This window comes from Lampetra fluviatilis, chromosome 50, assembly GCF_964198595.1.
Source record: "Lampetra fluviatilis chromosome 50, kcLamFluv1.1, whole genome shotgun sequence".
Lineage (NCBI taxonomy): Eukaryota > Metazoa > Chordata > Hyperoartia > Petromyzontiformes > Petromyzontidae > Lampetra > Lampetra fluviatilis.
In genome coordinates, this window is record NC_136324.1 from 9,810,904 (window position 1) to 9,832,608 (window position 21,705).

The 21,705-nt window shown below is 50.4% G+C and overlaps 1 protein-coding gene across 10 annotated transcripts in view; it reads left to right on the plus strand.

The window, feature by feature from the left end:
* Positions 1 to 21,705, plus strand: part of LOC144948703 (synaptotagmin-like protein 5) — an 87,787-nt gene that overhangs the window by 10,596 nt on the left and 55,486 nt on the right. For 2 of the 10 annotated variants that reach the window (XM_078878373.1, XM_078878375.1), the window contains exon 2: positions 14,456 to 14,574. The exons of 7 other annotated variants lie outside the window; for them this stretch is intronic. The gene's annotated coding sequence lies outside the window, so the exon portion shown is untranslated. Of the gene's footprint in view, positions 1 to 14,455; positions 14,593 to 21,705 lie in introns of all 10 variants that reach the window. One more of the 10 variants, XM_078878374.1, reaches the window with a different exon arrangement.

A 21,705-nucleotide genomic window follows, 5' to 3' on the forward strand; every position in this document is an offset into this window, starting at 1 on the left:
AGGATAGCCCAACAAAGTGCCTTATAATTTGTACATTTATTTCAGCAAAATAATCTAAATAGTCGCAACGTGCGCTGCGAACACGAAGCGCTTGCTCTAACCCCCACCCCCCACCCCCAGGTCACCGTCGAAAGAGACCTCCGGTTTCAGTGGACCCTTACGTTGCGGGCATAACGGTGAAGTTGTTGATATTCGGGGGCCACTGGAGCTTATTCATTTTTAAATCTCGATTGAAAATTCACTTCTTCAGACCTGATATTTGTGTTTAGTTTGCTGTCCTTCCTCCCGCACCTCCGACTAATACGGTTGGCTAAGTACGGTGCAACAGAAGTTTAACATATGTACATACATAACCTCACACAGAGAACCATAGATTCACACACAGACGCATAGACTCACACAGAGACTCATAAACTCACACACAGACGCATAGACTCACACAGAAACTCATAAACTCACACAGAGACACATGGACTCACACAGAGACCCATAGACTCACACACAGATGCATAGACTCACACAGAGACACATAGACTCACACAGAGACCCAGACTCACACAGAGACACATAGACTCACACAGAGACCCAGACTCACACACAGACGCATAGATTCACACAGAGACTCATAAACTCACACAGAGACACATAGACTCACACAGAGACCCAGACTCACACACAGACGCATAGACTCACACAGAGACCCATCATATGTTGTCCTTCCCCCGCACCTACGATTATCGCGGTTGGCTACGTACGGTGCGAAAGAAGTTCAACATACACGCATACATAATGGTGGTGACTCACAACACGCCTGAGAACCAGGCGTGTTGTGAGATCACTGCCACTGGGGAAACAAAGGCGGCCGGACGTGGAGCTGGCCACACCAATCTCTTGTGCACACAGTGCCGCCATTACTCGTTGGCCACTGACAGCCCTTTTGTGCTTAGCCGTACACGGTACCGCCGTTGTTGTCAGTCCACTGCCGGACGAGGGCCTCCCCACGCTGCGCAGGTCATGGTTTCTTTTTTTACCATACTTCACTGCGCTGGTCAGCGTGGACTGGTGGTCAGTGGGGAGCGGCAGCATAGCGGTTAGCGTCGCTGCGCCACGAACCCAGGGGCCCGAGTTCCGATTCCGCTCATGGCCAACACCTGTGACGATTATCTGAACCGGTCTTGGGCCTCCCCTAGGTCGACTCAGCCTTAAATGAGTACCTGGTGCGATTTGTGAACATCGCCACTGGGGAGACAAAGGCGGTAGGGCGTGGTGCTCGCCACTCAACTCCTCGTGTGCTGCGCCGGCTTTCATAAGTGCTCGCTAACAGCACTTGCCCCAACAGTCTGTTAAGGCTATACGGGTTATCTTTGTCTTTGTGATCAATGTGGGCTGGTGACAATGGATGTTGCTGCACTGCCCTCGGCTGTTAAATGTAGCCGATAACACCTGCTTCATGTTCTTGGTTCTTTCGGTAAAGTCACGTAGATAAAAAAGTTAAATAAAATTAAATGGAAAATAATAAAAACCCACGACATTTCGATCGCAACACAAGCGGTCTTCATCAGGCGGAGAGAAACGAGGGGGCAAGCCTCCAAATGTAGCTGCTTGTAAGGGTTCCAAAGTGAGTGGGCGGGGGAAAGAGCTGCGCTGCTTCATGCACGGTGGTCACCCATCCAAGCATTGTACAGGCTAAATACCTGCTCAGCTTTCGAGATGTGATGGGATCGGACGCAATCCCAGTGATCTAGTCCCAGAGACTGACCTCGTATATCCAGCCAGCTCCGAGTGGCTTATTGGATGACAAGTTGACACCTGCTGTTTAAAGTCTGTCGAGCCCACAGGCAAGGCTGGGCGTGCTGTCTCTTCAGCGTTAAGGAAACAAGAGTCACTACCTGTTAATATTCTGCTGTTGAGGGGGGTAGCACGCGTCATCACAAAGAGGAGGTAGTGATGGGTGAGACGTGGGTGTAGGGCAGAGGAGGATAGGGCTATATGTAGACAGTGCAATTATAATCTACAACGATTACAACAATAATATTTTGCAGTTACATATCTCAGCAACTCAGAACGAATTACATATCCCAAACAACCGAAGGGCAACCCCAGTGGCAGATCTCCCAATGTGACTCAGGGCCGGCCTGCTAGTGGACATTCGTCTGCCAATATGGGGTGTTTATTTGCTGGGTTTAATCGCAAATAAGTAATTTGTGAGTCATTTTTAGAATTTGCCACATTGGCACAAATATTTGTGGGAAGCGATGGCAAGGTTCGGTGGAACCAGTGGCACTGGCTGTGACGACCCCTAAACTGTTCCAGCCATTGATTGACTTTAGCATCATTTTCATTTAATTATTTGGAACTTTTATTTTGTAAATAACCGACCCCTATTACAGTAGTGAGAAAGAGGTTGCACATAGAAGAAGACAACCTGATGATGATGCAGGCAGTGATGAGAAGGAAACTGGCACTATTTGGACACACGTGTAGGATGAACAACAACAAGAAAATGTAAAGTGTGTTGTTGTTGTTGTACGGAAAAATGGAAGGAACAAGAAAGAGAGGAAGACCTCACAGAGAATGTCTTGCTGACGACATTAGAGATTGGTGCCAGCAAGACGTGGCCACTACTTGAGCACGTTGGCACGAGACAGAGGAAAGTGGAAACACGTGACGACATGTGCAGTGGACACCTACAGGCTATTTGCCCCGTGGATCATGATGATGATGGTGACTACAGTAGTGTCAAAAACTTTAGTTTTGAACTTGAAGGCACCATTTTAACGGTGGTGTAACTCGTGATAAAATGTCCGACACTCCTTCACCACCGCCTTCTACTCAAGTCAAGGTGGCTTGCTGTGGCGCCACACTGGCCCAGCGGTCACGCGCTCCTCACTCGCTACAGAGGTCCACCTTTCGAGTCCGCCAGACCGACCTGGTTAATACGCCACGGTGGCGAGGTGTTAACTACCTCGCCTGGTATACAGCAAGTCGTGGGTTCGATCCCGAGCCTGACTCCTGCTGTATATTTGGCGTTTCCACGTTCTCTCTCCCCGTGGTCATGTGGATTTTTATCTGAGTATTCTGATTTTTTCCTCCACGTTAAGAAGCAGCATGCGTTTTGACTATTTGGATGCTATAAATGTCCACGTAATAAGCCACTTCGTTGAGCTATCATTTGCGATAGACAGGTCACTTCTGAAAAAGAGCTATATAGCTCAGTGGGCTTTACCTGGTAAAATAGAAATAGTTGATCATTTAGTTTTAATACTGCGTGTCCATCAACCATGAAATACCTCGCGCCGTCTGCTTCGCATTGGACGTCACAGGTCCCGTGACGTCGTTCGAAACGAGGAGGCCACCGTGTGCCAGCGTCACGATTCAAATTAAAAAATGTCACCTGCAATTCACTCAATCAGGATTGCACGAAGCAACATCATCCCCCCCCCCCCCCTCATACCTACTGTGAAACCGCTAAAAACTCTGTCGGTGATTAGGTAGCGCCTTGGTGACGATCGCCTTGCCGCCGTGGCAATGGCACGAATACCACACGTACTAAATTATTACCATTATTATTCAGTTTAACACGTAGGCTTTCACGACCAATATAATCTATGATTATTATTATTATCACCAGCGAGTGGTGATGCTAACTCCTGCTTCGAGTCCTCCTTACGGGCCTGTGATATTAAACACTTTTATGATGTGGGGGAGGGAGGGGAGGAAATGTACGCGTAGAACAACCGTTAACTCCCTCACAAATTAGTACTTGTTTTTATCAACCCCCAGAGGAATGATACGCTGAGCCAATCCCAGTCGGTGTGGGCATGGTTGACTTGCCCTCTGCTGCTCAATTCTGTAGACCAGCGGCGCCGATGACAACCCGATATGCATGGTGGGCGCCCATTGAAGCACCAGCCAGACCTGGATCCTGTTTAGCCCTGGCGCAGGGAATGTCCAAGCCTTGTCATGCCCTGGTGCCTGGGTCCTGGTGCAGCTGCACAGCCTGCACACTCGACCCACGTGGCTTGAGATGGCCTTCACCCAGTAGTGGCTTGGCACAGGGGCTGTTCCGTGTTATTTGTTGTGCGATTCTGCGAGCAATAGAAAGCCTACGGATATTATAATGAAGCTTTTTTTCGCGTGTTTTTTTTGTGTGTGCGTTTAGTTTGTTGTCCTTCTCTCATGCACCTCCGATTAGCACGTTTGGCTACGGACGGTACGAAATAAGTTCAACATACATACGTACAAGCTACAGGGTGGAGGGCACTGGTGGCGTAACATACACAGGGCTTTATTTCTCACAGACTATTTTATGCCTCCGCCCCAATCCCTCCAACCTCCCAGAGCCTAGTCCCCCCAAGCCCAAACCCGATGTATAACGAAGCCCCGAGAGTCTATTAACGTTGCGGAGCACTGCTTTGTCAGATTATGTGAGTGCTGTTATTTAATTGGGATGTGGCGAAAAAACATGTAAGCAGCTGGTAACACGCACGCTAATTCCATAATTCTATCTTCCACGTTATGCGACCGGCCGTATCGATGTCACTTGCTCACGATAATGCTACAGTCGATGAGAATAAACATCCCTTCAGGGCTCTCAGCTCAATTGTCAACACCATTATCTGTAATAACGTACCATTAGGGCAAATGACCACGTCGAGTATCGTTCATACAAACTGATCACACATCCATAATCGTTTAAAAAGAAAATGTGAGGCAGGTGATGATCAACATCACCTTGATGTGCTCATACATTTTTTTATTTTTACTTTACCAGATGAAGCCCACTGAGCTACATAGTTATTTTTCAGAAGCGACCTGGCCACAAATGATAGTTCTCAACAAAGTGGCTTGTCATGTGGAAATTTATAGCAGCCAAGTACTCTAAACGCATTTTGCTTCTAAACGTGGAGGGAAATACTGGAGGACCCGAAGAAAAATCCACGTGACTACGGGAAGAACATGCAAACTCCAAATATACAGCAGGTGCCAGGGTCGGAATCGAACCCTCGACCTTCTCTATACCAGGCGAGGTCGTTAACATCTCGCCGCCATGGCACCCACGACCTGCAGTCGTGGCCACGGGAAGCAGCCTGTGCAACCGGGCTTGGGTTGAGGGTTGCCAACTCTCCACAGACCAAACCTGGAAATCATTATCCATCGGCACTGGGTCCACCACAACTGTGCAGCATCTCGTGATAAAGTTCAGCACAATGCCACATCTCGGCACAAGTCAATCCCCGCACAGCTGAACGCAGATGCCGATTCCATGTCCAGGCCAAGCCCTGGGGTGCGGTGCACTTCGTCCCGCTCGCTGACGTCGGCTTTAGGGCCGTGTGTGCATGCGCGCTACAAGAGAGAGAGAGAAAGACACTGCAGAGAATTACAAACCGACTAGTGCGAGGGTGGGGTAGCCTAACCTAACCCGAACCGACATTAAAACATTGTGAATTATATGTACATACTCTATACTGGGGATCGGCAACTTGCGGTTCCAGATCCACACGCGGCTTTTGAAGGGAGTGCAGTGCGGATCTTGAAGTTTGGTTGCTGAGCCGGTGCTCTATACGATGGCATTTCCTCTGGGCTTGAAGGATAGGGGGGGGGCTGAGCGGGTGCTGCCAAGAGCGTAGAGCCGACCGGCTCGTGACTTGCCGAGGCAGCGTCGGGGCCCAGCGGGAACAGCCCAGGATGGATTCTGGGCCCACGGGGCAGCGATGGTCGAAGCAACGCACCGGCTTCGTCATCGGCACTGCCCTGCAAAAGATACGCACAGAGCAGGACGATGCTTTCAGTCAGGTTGGCACCTCTCGCAATGTTCCTTCATCATAGCGGAGGACGTGTGACGATCGATTGACTCGGAGTGGGAGACCGCACGTGGCTGGGTGTGAGGTGCGGTGTGTGTTTTGCTTTTCAAGATCAGAGTTTATATTTTGTTCAATCGGGCCGTGAGAACTAAAAAAACTTGGAGAGGAGTCTCATTTGCAACAGTGTCCCGGGTCACCAAAATGGCAAAATAACAACAATAAAAATGAGGAACAACTGCATCTCAAGGGGAATTGAAAATATTGCAAAGTGTAATTCCCTGCAGCGCACATTTGCTCGGGCAGAATAACTTCAGATTGAACACGGCATAGATTACAGCAACTCAGCTACAGAATCGTGAACATCAAACAGATGCATGTATGCTGAACGTCTTTCGCACCGTACGTAGCCAACCGTGCTAATCGGAGGTGCAGAGATGTAGGGTGACTGCAGCGCGAATGCGCGTAAATAAACGAGGATAATTGCTGAAGGCAGTTTGCAAGTGAGGTTGTCATAATGGATCGGCAGCTTGGCATCAGATCGTCATGGAGATGGGATGGAGAGTAGCCTGGGAGGTTTTCGGGGCATTCACAGAGCACGAGTGAGAGACACGTAACGTTTGCGACCTTGGTGGATGCGTGCGAACCCGCAGCGACCCGAGTTCAACTCCCGCTCATGGGCAGCACCAGCGACGACTATGTGAACCGGCCATGGGCCTCCCCTAGTTCGACTCGGCCTCAAATGAGTACCCGGCGCGGTGTGTAAACATCGCCGCTGGGGAGACAAAGGCGGTAGGGCGTGGTGCTGGCCACCCACTCTCTCGTGTGCCACAGTGCCGGCCTTCATAGGTGCTACTCGCTAACAGCACTTGCCCCAACAGTCTGTTTAGGCTATATGGGGGATCTTTGTCTTTACGTGCGTGCGAGTGGCACGGCTCCCGCGTGACGCAAGGCGCTTGACATCCGCACCTCACGTTGTGACGCCAAGAAGCAAGAACACAACACACGATGATTTAATGAAAGTTGACATTTGAAAACTATCGACTGGCGCACAAACATTTTATCATGTGCTATGTACCAAACCAAACCTTAGACGGGTTAATAACGGATACGTAAAAAAATATTATTGAACCCAAAGAACAGGAGTCACCGAGGGGATACATTCCGCGTGTCCACAACAGCCACAACCTCCGAGTAAATTCTCCTCCAAATGGGGGTCGATTTAAAGTTACCCGCGATTACTACCCCACAGCGGTTGGGGTAACGGTCGGGAGCAGGGGGTTAACCAGGGTGTAACAGATACATTATTGATATATACTGTATCGAGAACATACAGCATATCGTCATGATCAGCCAACTTTAACACGTAAATAAATCACAGCATGTGCGCCCTTATGATTCACCTTCTGTCGTGATCGACGTGCTGCTGGATAAAGGCCTCTCTAAAGTAGTCGCCATTAGGGCCCTGCGATGCAATGATCCACCGAGCTCCTGCATTTCAGTGTGCAGGCGGTGCAACTGCACCAGGATCCATGGGCCGGAGGGGGCCCGGGCACTGCGGTACTACGAGGAGGGGGGGGTACTTGTCTAACATTGTGGGTTGGTTTCTCCCCCACACGCGCCCGCGCACGTGTGCTGAAGCGACACAAATTGGCGCGTTCGTTCACGCGGTAGCTTGATCTATTCAGCCGTGTCGGGTGGAGGAGGGCGTACGACACACATTGATTGACGTTGGCGATCTGGCCTAAACAAAAAAGAAATCACTGATGACCCGGGGTTGTGCTGTTTTTATTCCAACTACGCTGCTCCACCAGAGCCCCGCCTCGTCAACGCCGATGGAGATATCGCGTGCCGGGTGGCTAGGAGATGTTTTTTCCCTCGCCTGGTATGCAGGAGGTCGTGGGTTAGATCCCGACCCTGACACCTGCTGTATATTTGGAGTTTGCGGTGTCTCTCTCTCCCTGTGGTCGCGTGGATGTTTCTCCGGTTCCTTTTCCCCTCCACATTTATAATCAACGTCACGCCTTTAGAGTATTTGGCTGCTGTAAATTTCGACGTAATGATGGCCCACTTAGTTGAGCTATCATTTGTGACAGCCAGATCTCTTCTGAAAAAGAGCTATATAGCTCAGTGGGCCTTACCTGGTAAAATAAAAAAAAGTGTATAAAATATTCATGTTTTAACCGTTCGAGAGCTTCGCGCGTGAATTGGCAGCTTTCTCTTTGCAGCAGGAGCAACAGCAGCAGATTTAAACCATGTCGCAGCTGTGGATCGGTTTAGTTTAGCAGCGAAATAAATTGCATTTGCTTGCTTTTTTTTTCAAGTGTTGGTGTGTCTTTTTTTAAAACTGGGGTGAGAACTCAAGAGATGAGGGTGGGGGGGGTTGTGAGTCTCATTCTGCGAGAGAGACCTGGGTCATTGAAAATAAGAAAAGTACAACAATGATGAAGCGAATAGAAACCAGAGATTTAAAAAAATAACAGAGTAGAAATCAGAGACAAAAAACAGTGCGCAGGCATAAATCAATATCGCGTAGAATACATATCCTGTAATGAAATTGTCTCGGATAAACTACTTTTTAAAATGCATTCTTAATGTAAAATGCAGTTATGGAAACATCAACATGGCATGAGGGTGATCATTGCGCCGGCGTGCAGAAAGGTCAAAGGATGCGTCAAATATCTTGGTTGCAAAGGTCGTCTCCGTCAGTCCGCGGGTTCTGCACATCTTCGGTGCCGCGACAGAGAGCGACACGGCCGCTTTGCACTCGCGACGTCTTGCGTCCACGTATGCACGGAGAGACACTAATTGATTTGCACACTTTTGTAGCAAATCAGAAACTCGCAGATCAAAGCCCTGAGTTTTGCAATGCTGAGGTTATGGGTTTGAACCGGGGCCACGACAAGTGATTGCAGTTCGTCCTCCAGTGGATTACGTCGTGATGAGATGTTAACCACCTCGCCTGGTATGCAGGGGGGGGATTATCCGGAGGAAATTCCACGAAAAATCTCTCGTGCCGCCATTCTCTGGCACGCGGGCGAGCGCTGCCGTGAGAGATTTCCTCCTCGGGGGACTCATCGTCATGTGACGTGTTGCCAATAGTACGCCTGCGAGCGAATACGTTGTAGAAACAGACTTTTGTATATTTGATGCCCCAAGGGCTGGCTTATTTCATAGATTCACGCAGCAGCTTCTGGCTAGCCAAGGCAGTCGCCGCATCGCGCGCTTTCGGATGCGCTTTTGCGACCGTCTGGAACGCTCTTCCTTCCAATATTAGGAAGCCACTGGAGCTATACACTTTGAAGTCATTTAGATTGACAACTCATTTATTTTAACATCCACACATACAACGGCAATATGCACGCAGCATTGGCCCTGCCTCCATTGTGCTTGTGTCACCCTTTTTGTTCATCAGATGAATACATCAGATGGAGGCTGTGCATGCATTCTCGTTTCAAAATAACCATCACTCGTAGCCCGAGAGCGTGTGGGATATGAATCATAAAAGAGATATCTATGCATTATATATCATTTGTGTATATATAAGAAAGCTGTTTCATTACAGATATGGCTCCACTTGAGCTCACTGCCCTTGTCACAGCTGTAACCTAGACTGCAGGACTATTCTACACTATGGGAACCTCATTTGCCAGTAAAAATATGATAATTGGTTTTTTACCATTCTATCTGGCAACAAAACTGACACCTTTTTACAAGGAGTCATGTTTGCATAGACCGCAATACCTGCAGTCATAATACAGGTATTGCGGTCTATGCAAACATGACTCCTTGTAAAAAGGTGTCGGTTTTGTTGCCAGATAGAAGGGTAAAAAACCAATTATCATATTTTACTGGCAAATGAGGTTCACATAGTGTAGATGCTTGCCCCGAGCTCTCATACTCTGATGGTGCATTGTCTTTGAGTTGTGCGCCTTTTGGCGTCATCTGGTCCAACCCATGTGAGACTAGGCTCTAAGGAAAGCTGTCTCGGGTGTGGACCAATCAACTTCAAGGACAGTGCACATTATCAGAGTTATGTTCTTTTGTTTGTATTATGACTGCAGGTATTGCGGTCTATGCAAACATGACTCCTTGTAAAAAGGTGTCAGTTTTGTTGCCAGATAGAAGGGTAAAAAAACAATTATCATGCAGGACTATTGTTTTTATTTTATCAGGTAAGGTCCACTGAGCTGTACAGCTCTTTTTCAGAACCGACCTGGCCACAAATGATATCTCAACAAAGTGGCTTATCATCACGTGGACATTTATCGCAGCCAAATACTCTGAACGCATGACGTTGATTCTAAATGTGGAGGGAAAAACCGGAGGACCCGGAGAAAAATCCACGGGACCACGGAGAGAGACACCGCACACTCTAAATATACAGCAGGCGTCAGGCTCGGGATCGAACCTGCGACCTCCTGTTACTGATCCTGCTTTTATGTTGTCTGCTGGCCGAGTCGCCCCTTGAAAAATTGCTTCTTAACTAAGTGGGGCTTTGCTTGGGAAATACGGTGGCAAGATGTAACTAACATCTCACACGTGGTACCCCAAAGCCAAAGTGATCTCCTGCTGCTCAAATGAACGTTGAGGCATTGGTGCTCGTCTCCAGTTTACAGCCCTGAGCCAGCGGCGGAAATTCCACATTCCCATGGCAGAGGCGGGTCTATCTGTAGGACAACTGCTGTTGACTCCCCCACGACATGGTATCGAGTTTATTGACTCCAAAAGGGATGATAGGCTGAGTGTCAATCCTCCCATCCAGAGCTGCTCGCTGCAGCGCCGAACCAGCTGGCTGGATCCTACCGTACAGTATAATACAGTAGAGAGGGGTACCGCAGTGCGCGGTGCTGACTTTACTGGATCCAACGCACCCGCGTGTGATCTGAATGGGATCACACGGGGGTGGGGGTGAGGGTGAGGGGGCTCGCCCTCGTGATATTCGCTGGAGCCCGACGCGGCGGGTACATTGGTGTGGAATGCCACACTTTGGCAGCCCTCTCTCTCTGTCCCCCACAGCCATGGCAAATGCCAGGCCGTGCGCCTGGTCACATGCCGCCAAGTCCCCTTTGTTGTGACCTTTCCAGAGACGATGAACTTACGAATTCCCCCGGTCAATTTTTGTCAGGGCGCCTGATTCGCAATCGAATTGAAAAGCTGTAAGTTCAGATCCCGGCCAGTGGTCGTCTTAGACTGTAACCCCTCTGTGGTTGATGATATGCGCACCACTTTGTGGGAAATCGATACTGGTTGCCCTTTGGAGAGACTGGCCCCACCATGCAAATGTGGAATTTCCACCATTGGCTCAGGGCTGAATTCCACAATGCCATGGCGAGGGCCAGTATCATCGCATTTTTCGAAGCCATCAATAATTTGGGGCATTCTGGCCCAGTGATGAATCTACGCAGTTCATCGAAGTGACGTTAATGGTACTGTGAGAAATTGCAAATGGATAAATCAAGTGTTTTAATAAAAGTGGGAAGTATATGCTGGTTCATCCAGGAGGCTTGTCCCCACCACGAGAATGTGGAATTTCCACCAGTGGCTAACGGCTACCGGGGAGAGGATGATCCCATGGGCGTGTGAGCAAGGAAGCACGGTGACTTGATTTCATAATCGTGAGTTAATATGAACACAAACATGGCGGCCCCGTGTTGGCAGCGCGGAGCCACACGCACGCCGGTACTACTCGTGCCTCACGTCGGGATGCCTCCCACTGGCGGTCCCCGAGGCTACCTCGCGGGGCAGGGCGAGGGAACGGTCGAGATGATTTGTGATGCTGCATGGCACTCTGAGGTGGTGCAAGCCGCTCAGCAATATCCATTGTTGTACCACACTCTCCGCGAATGCCGACGCTTCTCACTTTCACCAACACGCCCTGACCAGCGTGGGGAAGCCCTCATCCGGCGGTGGATTGATAAAGTCAGCGGTATGCGTACACGGCGGCGTCGACGACTTTGGTAGTCGGCTGAGTTGACTCCCCAACCGTGAGTTGAAGGACCTTCCACCTTTTCACACCTGTGAGTGGAGTCCTCTGCGTGCCCCGAGCCTGGCCCAGTGCAACGTGGAGAGAGTTTCTACTGGAACAGAGAAGAGGGCTGATGGGGGTGCAGGAGATTGTGGGGAGGGGGTGGCTGTGGGCAGGTGATGAGGGTCTGGCTTTACAGCCGGGGTAGTTTATATTGTGCTGGCTCATCGCTGGAATTCACATTGAGGCTGAGGAGAGGCGTAGGAATTTAAGCGCATTCTTTTTAAAATAATTTGAGAGGCAATAAGCGTGCGCTGCTTAATAAGAAAAACCAGCTTGCCTAAAAACGCACTCACCCATGCTGATTCTGGAGGGGAATCTCATCGTGTTGGACTGACGCACACGCTGTACTACAGAGTGCAGCTCACATCTATGGGATATTTTTTTCCAGTATAAAAAGATGTGAAACATAAGAATAGGTTTCACCTTTTCTGGCAATAAAACAGGAGGTAATATTATATAACAATAGGGTTTTTCCCCTTTTTTTGGCAACAAAACTGAAACCTCTTTACAAGGATTCATGTCTGCATTAACCACAATACTTTCAGTCAAAATGCAAACAAATAACACACTATGATAATATATGCATTGTCCTTGAAACTGATTGGTCCACACCAAGGGACGGCTTTCTTTTTAGCCTCGACCCAATTGGTGCTCGACTAGAGGATGCCAAAAGGCGTCCACAGCTCAAAGACAATGCACTGTCAAAGTAACGATGGTTCGGGGTGAGCATCTACATCATTACACCTCCTTTTGCCAGTCCCTTGGTGTGGACCAATCAGTTTCAAGGACAATGCATATATTATCATAGTGTGTTTTTTGTTTGCATTTTGACTGCAAGTATTGTGGTTAATGCAGACATAAATCCTTGTAAAAAGGTTTAATTTTTGTTGCCAAAAAAGGGGAAAAACCATATTATTATATTGTGGTACTGGCAAAGGAGGTCTAATGATGTAGATGCTCACCCCGAGCCCTCATTACTTTGATAGTGCATTGTCTTTGAGATGTACGCCTTTTGGCGTCCATCTCGTATTATCACGCGCATTGTGGCTCTTGAAATATTGAGGGGTTTTTTGACCGAATTAGAAAATAAACGGCTCCGCTTGTTATTTTGGTTTCCAACTCCTGTGGAATTTTCACCGCTGTCTAAAGACCACGCATCGGAGGATAATTTAAGGCTGTAACAAAGTAAATATGGACACAATAGACCTCCAGATATTATTCCCTCTGCGTCAAGAAAAAAAGACTTCTATTTTATATTTTATTTGGACAGAGGCATTAGTGCCCGTGTATTCATTGTTGCTATAGTCTCCACAACGGGCGCTAATAATGGCTTTGTGTTGTGTATTCAAGGACTGTGGGTGATTTTGCTTTGAGAAGATGTTTGTTATCTTTCAGCTCTGCAGCTAAAAAAGACAAAGACTCCCCCGTATAGCCTTACCAAACTGTTGGGGCAAGTGCTCCTAGCGAGTACCTATGAAGGCCGACATGGCACACGAAGGGGTGGGTAGCCAGCACCATTCCCAGCCGCCTTTGTCTCCCCAGTGGTGATGTTTACACACCGCACCAGGTACTCATTTGAGGCTGAGTCGACCTCGGGGAGGCCCAGGGCCGGTTGAGATAATCGTCACTGATGTTGTCCATGAGCGGGAATCGAACTCAGGTTGCCGGCAGTGCCGGATTAAGCTAGTGCGGGGCCTGTAGCATGTGTTGTTATAAAGGGGCCCTAAATAAAAAAAATCATAAATATTAAAACACACAAATGCATAGTAAAGTAATTTAATTTTTTCATTTCTATACAGCCAGATAATACGACAAATTGCTAACCTTAAACACCCAGTCGTTCATAAAAGTTGAAGGCAATATAGTACTATAGTAATAGAGCAAGTGCAGAATCACTGAACCGGAATTGATAGCTTGAAAGCATTTAGCGCGGGGCCCTTGAAAGTGCGAGGCCCGTAGCTTCATGTGTAGCTACTTTTGCTACGAGGATAATCCGGCAGTGGTTGCCGGGTCCGTAGTGCAACACAAACACACACGACGATGTAATCGATATTGGGCGAACGTCTCAATGCCGAAAGTAACCTGAAAATTACTCATTCGGATTCACACGTAAAAATAATAACAACAACAACAACAAGCAACATCACCTGCTGTCTGTGAGGCTTTGCTTGGAGTAAACGAGCATTATGATAATAACAAAACAATTTTTTTTATTTTACCAGGTCAAGCCCACTGAGCTATGCAGCTTTTGTTCTGAAGCGTCCTGGCCACAAATGATAATTCAACGAAGTGGCTTATCATCACGTGCACATTTATAGCAGCCAAATACTCTAAACGCACATTTATCCTAAATGTGGAGGAAAAAAGCGGAGGACTCAGAGAAAAATCCACACGACCACGGGCAGAAAACGCAAACTCCAAATATGCAGGAGTCAGGGTCTGGATCGAACCCACGACCTCTTGTATACCGAGCGAGGTCGTTAACATCTCGCTACTGTGGCGCTCAACAACATAAGGGCGCTGCACTGCCCCGTTACGGAAACATTATCTTCAACAACAACAACAACCAAAACATCACTCGCCTCATCGCAAATGCAATTTTTGCCTTATCTCATTGCGCCAGATTCCCATGAAGCTCAGCGGATTTGAGCCTGGCCGCCGCTGGGAAGGGTGACCAGCGTGTACGCCCGGCGGTTATCGGCGCCTGCGGAGCTGGGCCCGCGTGGTGGCCAGCTGCGGACGGTGCGGCAAAAATCAACGGTTGTACTGTACTGCGCTTCTACTCTCCCACGTCTATGCTTCACGCGTTCACCAACCCATCATCCCACACGATTAGACTTTCATTTGTTCAAGTTGTTGAGTTGTGTATCTCATACATACTGTGGTGTACTGCCTGGAACACAGACCGGTGTGAGATATTGAAGAGACATTTCTGTTGGACAACGACCTCACAGGCACTGCGGTGTCTGTGTGCTGCTGCGTTTGGTCGCGTCCGGCTCATTACGAGACACCCGGGGCCCTTCGACTTTCAATAGCAGTGCCTATTTCATTCCTATACAACACCTATTTCATTCCTATTCCAGCGCCTATTTCATTCCTATACAGCACCTATTTCATTCCTATACAGTGCCTATTTCATTCCTATACGGCACCTATTTCATTCCTATACAGTGCCTATTTTATTCCTATACAGCACCTATTTCATTCCTATTCCAGCGCCTATTTCATTCCTATACAGCACCTATTTCATTCCTATACAGTGCCTATTTCATTCCTATACAGCACCTATTTCATTCCTATACAGTGCCTATTTCATTCCTATACAGCACCTATTTCATTCCTATACAGCACCTATTTCATTCCTATACAGTGCCTATTTAATTCCTATACAGCACCTATTTCATTCCTATACAGTGCCTATTTCATTCCAAAAGCAATCCATTTCATTCCAACAGCAGTGCCTATTTCAGTAGCGGTGCCCGTGTCAATAGCAGCGTGCGTGTGGCACGGGCGCGTGCGGACGAGGGAGCGAAGGAGGGAGCTGCCTCCGTTCTGCTCCGCTGTGTTGGCTGCTCAGCTCCCCGGGGATAATTGCCGTGACAGTGGGTTGCTAAATCTCCATGGCAACCTGGCTCACTCGTAATCCCGGGGTCAAAACGCCCACAAACCGCCTGCGCCGGGCGTCGCCAGGTGACGGAGGCGTGCGCGTCGCTGACCACGGCCCCTCCGTGTAAACCCCTCGTCTTAGAGGCCTCGCCCGTCAAGCACAGGCCGCTGGGGCGGATGGCGCACGCGCTAAGCGCCGGGGGGCTCTTGAACTTATTTGGTGTCGTTCACGCGGATTTACGGAGCGTCGTTTGGCCTTGAGGATCTGCCCGAAAGTAGAGATCTGCCGGGGCTGTGGCTCGGGTGGTCCCCATTGTCGGCGAACTGGCGTCGGTGAATCGGGCGGTGCCGAGGTCTGGTGGCGTTGAACTGCTCGTTGGTGTTTTCAGTTTGTTGTCCTTCCCCCGCACCTCCGATTAGCACGGTTGGATACGTACGGTGGAGAGTTACCCGTAACACTTACAATTGGTTTACTCTCCAACCCACCGGTGTGCCGAAATAGTAATTGGCAGGTTTTGTTCACGTGACAAACCTTACTAATTGGCTGTGTCTGGTGGTGGGTGGGTTAACAGCAAATCTATATTCACGCGAGCTAACCCAAAATAACTTTTACTATGAAAAATATCGGTCGCGAAAGCCTAATACTACGTGTTAAAGAGGAGGGAGCGAGCATAAGTGGACTGCACGGAGGAGCGAGCAGAGTTTGTTTTCACAGTGGGCTGTGGCGGGGGGGAGAGGAGGGGGAGGGATTCAGAGTGGGGGTGGCCACACGCAGACGTCGCGTGATTTCCGGAAGGCCTGGAGCTCATTTAGATTCATAGATAGACGTTCAGCTGTGCTTGGGATTCAAGTGAAAACTCTGGGAGACCGTGCCGCCGGTGGCGGTGGTGGCGGTGGTGCGCGCACACCAAAAAAAGAGGGCCCAGCCACATTCATCATCCACGCAGCAGCATTCCGTGTGGGGTAGCGTCCCTACCCTGGCGCAGCCACTCAGCAGAGGCAATTAGCGACTTGCGCGCCTCATTGATAATATCTCACTGCCGGCATCGTCCACAATATGCCTCGTGACGCATTTTTTTAACTCTTATTTTGGCTGACGTTTTGGGCAATTGTCCTTTAACAGCCGAACTGTTGATGACAAATGCATTGTGTTTTTTTGTGTACTTTAAGCGTCCAATTCACAGTGTGTTGCATATATCAGGAGTGTGCGACGGCGTCGTGGTTGGCGCACTGTGCCACGAATCCATTGACCCCGTGTTTGATTCCAGGCCAAGGCTAATATCGTTGACGAGCGGGAATGAGTGACGTTCCTCATCTTGCCAAACAATGATTTTCATTGCCTGCCACATTTGCTTTTAGGCCTTAGAACCTTTGCTTGGCAGCTGACTGCGAGGCGATCCAGCCAATTACATTAGCACCTTGCACATTCCAAGACTGCTCTTTGCACCTGGGGGTCGCGTGCAAAGCATCAACACTACCGGCGCAGGCGTGACCAATTCCCATGCAATGCCACCACCTGAATTGATTGGGCAATTAAAATAGATTCTTGCCCGCACGACGCGCGCATCCAATTACGTGCGTGCGAATCAGCTACAGTATTTACAATTTTCACGCGCGTTTATATACAGCGGGTTTGGGAGCAGTGGCACCGTGGTTAGTGCACCACACTTTTTACCTGAAGGAGCGTGAGTTCGAGTTCAGGTAACAGCTAACATCAGTGGCGAGTGGTGTCTGAGCCAGTCATGGGTCTGTGAAATTGAGACACGGGAAATAGGACCCTTGAATTAAATCATGGCCCCGTGGCAATGAATTGAGTTGCGGGGTGCGGGCGAAGCATCGCTGTGTTCCTAATGACACCTGTGGTGTTAACAAGTCAATGCGTGCATTTAGTATGAATGTAGATTATATCTCTGAACAATTTGTAGCCCGAAGGAAATGCAAACACGTGTCCAATTGGGCGCTTACAATGGACATTTGTCCCAGAACAAGGCGCCTGTCAGTTTATTTGGCGTCCGTTTGATCCGCAGATGCAATTCAACCGGAGGCTGTGTTCGTTCATCACAGACCTCCTCACCCCGGAGTTGCGCTTCACGTAGACATGCGTGTGGTCGGCTGCGTACAAATGTCGCAGCCTCCTTTTCCCAGGAGCCCCTGCGCTGTCGATCCTGCTGCTCACCGGCACGGCCCGGTCCTTGGCGGCGTATCCCTTTGTTTAGTTTTTACTCTGCCTGTTTACCCGCGAAAGCCTCACTTAAGCCTCAGCACTCTTCTGTTTAGGAGGGCGATGTGTTTGATATATAATATTTTATATATATATTTATATAATATTTTATATAGTGTAATCCCAATTGAGTAATTTGCAGATAAATTTCAGCATTTTGATGTTTGGCCAATAGCAGTCACGTTTTGTTTTTAGCTATGGGAGCAAATCAGAGAACCTGCAGGAAACCCAGCAATGGGAGAACACGAATACACGCGTACACGCGTACACGTATACACGTATACACGAGTACACGCGTACACGTGTACACGCGTACACGCGTACACGCATACACGTATGCACGTATACACGCATACAAGCGCGTACACGTGTACACGCGTACGCGCGTACATGCGTACACGCTTACACGCTTACACGCTTACACGCGTACACGCGTACACGTATACACGCATACACGTATACACTCCACACAGTGGTGCACGAGTCTGGAGTTGAACTCAGGCCCTACTTTGTTGTGAGGCACAAGAGTCACCACTGCGCCTCCCGGCCACCCAATTATTGTTTTATTTTATTAGTAGATACGAATCACTCTCTTAATCCCCGATATTATGGATTATAAGTGATCATGGACAAGTGGTTTAATAAGCCTATTGTTGCCTCCGATCGGGTGGCTTATGATTCATATAAACACGTCTAAGCCACGGTCTCCATAATTTCACACGACTCTGACCTTATCGTGCGATGTAACCGAGGGCATTTGCAAATGTGTGGATTAGCACAATTGGCCACGTGTGGTGCGAAAGCAGTTAAACGTACGTGCGTACGCGAGTGGAAATATCTCACTCGGCTTAGGTTTCCCTGCTGCATATCTGGCGGAAACGCGGCACTCCATGTCGTTTTGCATGGCACGATGACCTATCAGTGGAAGTCATCTTATCTCTAAACTCTGGTTGAACAACGCCGCCGTGTCCTTTGTGACATTAGATTCTCCCCCCCCCCATCCAATCGCGAGATGAGCCGATGAGATGAGCAGATGAGATCTCGTGAGATATGCCGATGAGATGTCGTGAGATGGGCCAATGAGATGTCGTGAGATGAGCCGATGTCTGTTTGCAAGCCTCGGCATCATCACGTCCGTAAGCACCCCCAGAAGGTGACGTCGCAGAACTACTTCTGAAGCCTCTTCGGTTGCCTCTTATGCGCACCTCTTAGCCTAGCCTAGGGCGGCTATGGGGCAGCCATCCCTACACAGCACAAGATGTACGCAGCACCTGCCTACATAGGACTATAATCTGCTGGCAGGTGGCAATGTTGCCTCGTGGTTTTTTGCAACTACGTAAATTGCGAGCACATTTCCAACGTTGCAGCGTGGCGCTGGCGTCACGGAAACTTCGATGGCTCCCCGTGAAGCAGACGGGTGCAATATTTTTTTCGTACGGTTAAAACACCCGTGGCAGTATTAACCAGGGCGGCTTCTGGGGCTCGAACCGTGAACCTCTGCAACGAGTGTGGTGAGAGACTCACTGCTCGGCCCAATCAACAGCCAGACAGCGTTAAGGGTCCGCTGAGCGAGTGGTGCCATCGCTGTTTCCCACCTGTTGGTGAATTGATGGCTCGTACGAGCCTGGCTCTGTTGATGAGTCCCTGGGTCTTGACTACCGGTCCAGAGATTGCTTCTATTGGACACCGGTGGTGCTGAGCCTTTGCACTCTCAGAGGGCCGTGCGGCCGATGGGATGGGTTCGAAATATGTCTCTTGTTTGTGTGGAGCTACAAAGGGTTGCAGGAGGCGTGCGGTCTGTTTTTTCTTTTTTTGACGGTTGAGATGACTAACACATCGGCTGAGCCGCAATGGAAAACTCCCCTTAATCTCGTAAATACCCTTGAACAGTGACGACCAGAGATACAAGCTCCAAGTTAGATTTGATCTATTCATTAGGACGTTACTCGATCATAAATATGGATTACACTTTTGCAGCCTGACCATGATGGCAGCGGAATACAAAGTGAAGATGAAGCAAACCCATTATCATGCAGCACGGGCGCAGAGGCGGATTGACGGGTCCCACAGAGAGGGCCGGCAAGGACTGGGGTCGTGGTCTCTCTGTCTCTGACTGTCCTCGGGTCTCTCCGTGTGTCTCTGCCTCCCTCCCCGTGTCTCTCCGTGTGTCTCTCCGCGTGTCTCTGCCTCTCTCCCCGTGTCTCTCCGTGTGTCTCTGCCTCCCTCCCCGTGTCTCTCCGTGTGTCTCTCCGCGTGTCTCTGCCTCTCTCCCCGTGTCTCTCCGTGTGTCTCTGCCTCCCTCCCCGTGTCTCTCCGTGTGTCTCTCCGCGTGTCTCTGCCTCTCTCCCCGTGTCTCTCCGTGTGTCTCTGCCTCCCTCCCCGTGTCTCTCCGTGTGTCTCTCCGCGTGTCTCTGCCTCTCTCCCCGTGTCTCTCCGTGTGTCTCTGCCTCCCTCCCCGTGTCTCTCCGTGTGTCTCTCCGCGTGTCTCTGCCTCTCTCCCCGTGTATCTCCGTGTGTCTCTCCGCGTGTCTCTGCCTCCCTCCCCGTGTCTCTCCGTGTGTCTCTGCCTACCTCCCCGTGTCTCTCCGTGTGTCTCTGCCTCTCTCCCCGTGTCCCTCCTTGTGTCTCTGCGTCTCTCCCCGTGTCTCTCCGTGTCTCCCCGTGTCTCTGCCTCTCTCCCCGTGTCTCTCCGTGTGTCTCTGCCTCCCTCTCCGTGTCCCTCCTTGTGTCTCTGCGTCTCTCCCCGTGTCTCTCCGTGTCTCCCCGTGTCTCTGCCTCTCTCCCCGTGTCTCTCCGCGTGTCTCTGCCTCTCTCCCCGTGTCTCTCCGTGTGTCTCTGCCTCCCTCCCCGTGTCTCTGCCTCTCTCCCCGTGTCTCTCCCTGTGTCTCTGCCTCCCTCCCCGTGTCTCTCCGTGTGTCTCTGCCTCCCTCCCCGTGTCTCTCCGTGTGTCTCTGCCTCCCTCCCCGTGTCTCTCCGCGTGTCTCTGCCTCTCTCCCCGTGTCTCTCCGTGTGTCTCTGCCTCTCTCCCCGTGTCTCTCCCTGTGTCTCTGCCTCCCTCCCCGTGTCTCTCCGCGTGTCTCTGCCTCTCTCCTCGTGTCTCTCCGTGTGTCTCTGCCTCCCTCCCCGTGTCCCTCCTTGTGTCTCTGCGTCTCTCCCCGTGTCTCTCCGTGTCTCCCCGTGTCTCTGCCTCTCTCCCCGTGTCTCTCCGTGTGTCTCTGCCTCCCTCCCCGTGTCTCTCCGTGTGTCTCTGCCTCTCTCCCCGTGTCTCTCCGTGTGTCTCTACCTCCCTCCCCGTGTCCCTCCTTGTGTCTCTGCGTCTCTCCCCGTGTCTCTCCGTGTCTCCCCGTGTCTCTGCCTCTCTCCCCGTGTCTCTCCGCGTGTCTCTGCCTCTCTCCCCGTGTCTCTCTGTGTGTCTCTGCCTCCCTCCCCGTGTCTCTCCGCGTGTCTCTGCCTCTCTCCCCGTGTCTCTCCCTGTGTCTCTGCCTCCCTCCGCGTGTCTCTCCGTGTGTCTCTGCCTCCCTACCCGTGTCTCTCCGTGTGTCTCTGCCTCCCTCCCCGTGTCTCTCCGCGTGTCTCTGCCTCTCTCCCCGTGTCTCTCCGTGTGTCTCTGCCTCTCTCCCCGTGTCTCTCCCTGTGTCTCTGCCTCCCTCCCCGTGTCTCTCCGCGTGTCTCTGCCTCTTTCCTCGTGTCTCTCCGTGTGTCTCTGCCTCCCTCCCCGTGTCTCTCCGTGTGTCTCTACCTCCCTCCCCGTGTCCCTCCTTGTGTCTCTGCGTCTTTCCCCGTGTCTCTCCGTGTCTCCCCGTGTCTCTGCCTCTCTCCCCGTGTCTCTCCGTGTGTCTCTGCCTCCCTCCCCGTGTCTCTCCGTGTGTCTCTGCCTCTCTCCCCGTGTCTCTCCGTGTGTCTCTGCCTCCCTCCCCATGTCTCGCCGTGTCTCTCCGTGTGTCTCTGCCTCTCTCCCCGTGTCCCTCATTGTGTCTCTGCGTCTCTCTTTCCTTGTGCCCGCACACAATGTCCGTGCCCCCTTAACCGCTTTGTGTCCTGGGCGG